The sequence below is a fragment of the Otolemur garnettii genome, unplaced genomic scaffold, assembly GCF_000181295.1.
Source record: "Otolemur garnettii isolate 467f Iridium unplaced genomic scaffold, OtoGar3 scaffold00010, whole genome shotgun sequence".
In the NCBI taxonomy this organism is placed as follows: domain Eukaryota; kingdom Metazoa; phylum Chordata; class Mammalia; order Primates; family Galagidae; genus Otolemur; species Otolemur garnettii.
In genome coordinates this window covers 2,036,473-2,041,076 of record NW_003852405.1, presented here as the reverse complement: position 1 = coordinate 2,041,076, position 4,604 = coordinate 2,036,473, and the positions used below count along the sequence as shown (strand labels likewise).

General features: G+C 42.9%; 1 pseudogene; it reads right to left on the bottom strand.

Annotated features, from left to right (window-relative positions):
* Positions 1-984: 984 nt before the first annotated feature.
* Positions 985-1,723, bottom strand: LOC100961066 (annotated as a pseudogene).
* Positions 1,724-4,604: the final 2,881 nt, after the last annotated feature.

Below are 4,604 nucleotides of genomic sequence, written 5' to 3'. Positions count from 1 at the left end.
ATGCTGGTACCATGTTTCTTGTACAACCTGTAGAAGTGTGAGACAAATACATATGCACACACACATGCATTATCTACTATTCATTCTATTTCTTTGAAGAACCCTGGATAATACAGACTTTGGTATTGAGAGTTGGGTGCTGCTATAACAGATACGAAAACTGTGGAAGCAGGCTTGGAACTTGAGCTTGGTAATGGGTAGAGGCTGGAAGAGTTTGAAAATGTATGCTAGAAATATAGACATTAAGGGAAATTCTGGTGAGGTCTCAGATAGAAATGAGGAACATTTTACTGGAAACTGCAAGAAAGGTGATCCTTCTAAAATGGCAAAGCACTTGGGTGAACTGTGTTTTAGTGCTTGTGGAAGGTAGATTGAATTGAAGAAAGAATCATTAAGCAAAAAGGAACCAGAACTTGAAGACTTGGAAAATTCTTAGCCTATCCATATTGCAAAAAATTGAGAAAACATGTTCTAAAGAGAACACCAAAGATGTGTTCAGACTATCACCCCATAAAGAGTTTATGAGATTGTATGAGCAGAAGTATTGCCAGTTTGAACTGAAGGAGGTGAAAATAGGAAGAAATGAAGGAAAGCTGTCAGACTTCTTAGATAGGCTGGGATAATAGAGCAACTCCGCTGTGAATGTATACTATCTTTCAAGAAGAAGAAAAAATGACCCCTAAGGTAATTCAGAAACCACCAGGGCCACCTTGGCTTCAACAGGCCAGATGGCCTTTGCCTGAAACCTCAAGGCCAGGACCTTGGCCAGGCAGAACCCTGAGGAAGACATTGCCACCCTAGTGGAACTGGAGTGCAGAGCATTGGACTAAAGAGGATCATTCTCAAGCCTTAAGATCTACTGGAATTTGCCTTGCTTCGTCTCGGACTTGCTTGGGACCTATCACCCCTTCCTTCTTCCTTATTTATGTCTCTCTTATGACTGTCCCAACATTATATTTTTGGACTCCTCTCTCTCCCTCTCTCTTTTTTTATCTATTAGCCATTTAATTAGGTTCTTTTTAAGAAATTTAAAACACCATTTTATGAGGGTAAGCTCCATTTGTCAGAGCAAACACGGATCGCAGGTAGCCTTGGAGCTGAGGAATAGCCTTGATTTTCGGTAAAATTTGCGAGTCCACAGCTTTTTGATCAACCTTGCGCTGTTCTGTTATCTCATAGTTTTCTTTTTCTGTGGTGAAGATCTCACCTTCTTGGTGTCTGGGCTTCCAGAGCTGCTGCTTCTTGAAATAAGCATCAGTAAGATGCTTCGGGATTTGAACATTACTGATGTCAATTTTTGTGGTGGTGGCATTGACAAGTTTCTGGTGTGCCCTTCGTAAAGGAACTCGATTGAGGAACAGAGGTCCAGTCACAAGTAGCAAGCCACTGCCCAGTTGCTTTAGGAAAACCACTGTCTTGCCTCTGTGGCACCCAGTGAGGATAATTAGAACGGTCCCGGTGTGATGCTAGATCGCAGTTTTCTCACATGCTGACTAAATGGGTTTTTGCCCTGGCTCAATAGCTTTCGAGGCGCATCTTCAGTGGGATAGTATCTAGGCATTTTGCGAAGTTTAACCAGCCAAATACCACCATTCTTGTCCCAACCAACTGGTTTTGTAACAGTGGCGAGGACCTTCGCCTTCTTCTTTTCAATCTTGGATTTAGCTGCTGTGTATTTCCTCTTATACATTGACCCTCTGGAATACATGGCAGATCGGGAATATCTGCCTATTCCTCTGACCAGAACAGGATTTCAGCTGCAGTGGGGCACCCCCTTCTTGGCCTTAGGCTTCTTCTCTTTATTAACAGGGTTCTTCTCTTTAGAAACTGGCTTCTCAACTTTTTCACCCCCCATCTTGCAAGACAGGAAAGAGAACTCAGACTCCTCTCTTAATATGTAATCTCTTTATATGCCAACTCCTCTTCCCTTTCCTTAATAAGTGGAGGCCTGAGGCACTTACCAGATGCAGATGCTGGTACCATGCGCTAGTACCAAGCACATAACTTAATTTCATAGGCTCACTGCTGGAGAATCTTGTCTCAGGATGAATCCTACCTTGAGTCTCACCCGTATCTGTTGTCTGGCAGGCCCAGGCGGGGTTTGAACCTACCAACTTCGGTGTATGTGGCTGGTACTGTAACCACTGTGCTACGGGAGCCAAGCCTGCTCTCACCCATATCTGATTTAGATGATATTTAGATGAGATTTTGGACTTTAAAGTTGATGATGGAAGACTTACAGGGCTCTTAGGATGGGATGAATATATTTTACACGCATAAGTTTGGGGGAGCAGGGGCAGAATTTGTGGACTAAATGTTTGTGTTCCCCCAAATTCCTATGTTAAAACCATAACCCTCAGTGGGATGTTATTTAGAGATAAGGCTCTGGGATTAGGGTTAGATGAGGCCATGAGAGTGTGGCCCTCATGATAGGATTAGTGCCCTTTTAAGAAGAGCTTACTCTCTCCACCCTATGAGGGAATCAGTGGGAGAGCAGGTGTCTACAAGCCAGAAAAACAGCCTGGCACCCTGGCCTCAGACTTCCAGCCTCCAGAACTGTGAGAAAATAAGGTTTTGTTGCTTATGCCATCCAGCCTATAGTATTTTATATGGCAGCCCAAGCTGACTAAGGCAGAGCTATGGTAAGCTCAAGCTCACAGTGCAGTCCCTGAGATTCTGGAGCAAGGCCATGCCATCTGCAGCAAAGAATTATATACATCTTAAGAACTAGCTACTAGTGTGATACTAGACCTTTGTGGAGACAATACAGTTAACCATAGAGTACCAAATAACCACATGTCCAGAACTATTAGGGACCAGGTTCTGTTGGTTCAGGTGGACCCAGCAGCATTTGTTACAACATGGAAGTGGTACCTCTGGGATCAAGTCCAAGCAAGACCAGAGGGTACTGTAAATTGCACAGTCAGATAGCCCAGACCACTATGTCACTCACCACAGCCGAACTGATACCATGACCAGCTAGAGGACAAGGGATAAAGCATGGCTTTTATTTATAGATGGGTCAGTTTGTAGGTACAAGCCAAAATTAGACAATGACTGAACTATATACACATTTTTGAGTCACTTTGAAAGACAGCAGAGAGGGAAAATCTTCCCAGTGGGTGGAGTTATAAGCATTGTCCCTGGTTATCTACTTTATGTATAAGGAGAACCAGACTAAGAATATGTACAGGTTTTTTTTTTTTTTTCAGTTTTTGGCAGGGCCAGGTTTGAACCTGCCACCTCTGGTATATGGGGCCAGCACCCTACTCCTTGAGCCACAGCCGCCACCCATATGTACAGATTTTTTTAGCAAGAGTCAATGGCCTGGTCCTCTCGTAGAGGGCCTGGAAGGAAAATGACCAGAAGATAAAAGACAAAGAAGTTTGAGATAGAGTCATGTGAATGAATATACAGGAGTGGGCTTGAAGTGTGAGGATTTTTGTATCTTGCATTCTTGAGGGACAAGACATTAAATAGTCAAGTAGACAAAATGAGTCAGCTAGTTGATATTACCAGCTTAATCATTAGCCACCTTGGAACCAAGGGCACTTGGTTGAGATGATGGGCACTTTTATGAGATGAATTGTGTCCTACTCCTCCCATCCATATGTTAACGTTCTAACCCCCAGTAGCTCAGAATGACCTTATTTGCAAGTAGGGTTGTTGTAGATATAATTAATCCATAAAGATGAGATCACACCAAAGTAGGGTAGACCCCTTATTCTATGTGACTTGTTTCCTTATGAGCAAGACCAAGTGAAGACAAAGATACACAGGGTGAACACCATGGGAAAGATGAAGGCAGAGATCAGGGCGATGCAACAGAAGCCAAGGAGTGACAAAGGTAGCCAGCAAACCACGAGAAGTTAGGTAAAAGGCATGGAACAGATTCTCCTCCACATCTCTCACAAGGAAATAAACTTGCCAACACCATGACTTCAAACTTTCAGCCTCCAGAACTGTGAGACAATAAATTTCTATTGTTTTTGCCACCAACTTTGTGGTACTTTGTTATCCCTAAAATACTAATACTAGTACATAAATGGAGGGGCCACAGTGACAGAGATATCTACTGGCCCAAAAAGCATGGGCTCCAACTTTCTAAGGCTGCTGTAGCTATTGATGTTCTTAACTACTGTCAGCATCAGAGACAATGTTGAACCTCCAATATGACATAATTATTCAAGGTGACCAACTAGGCCACTTGGTGACAAATTCACTACATTGGATCTCTTTCATCCTAAAGAGTCAGTGGTTCATTCTCACAGTGATAGATACCCCTAATTCTGGGTAGGGATTTTCTTTTCTTGCCCACAGCTCCTCAGCCAGCACTGTAGGGAGGTTTACAGAATGTCTGATCCACAAACATAGAACCTTATGTTAGGTAGCATCCAACCAGGAAACTTCCTTCGTGGTGAAAGACGTTCAGGAGTGGGCCCATGCCCATGGTATCTACTGCTCATACCACACCATCCAGAAACATCTAGCCTTAAAGAGAGCTAGAACGACTTTCTTTTCTCCTTCTTTCTTTCTTTTCTTTTTTTTTTTTTTTTTTTTTTTTTTTTTTTTTCCCATAGGACTATGATTTTTCAGCCCTGGGA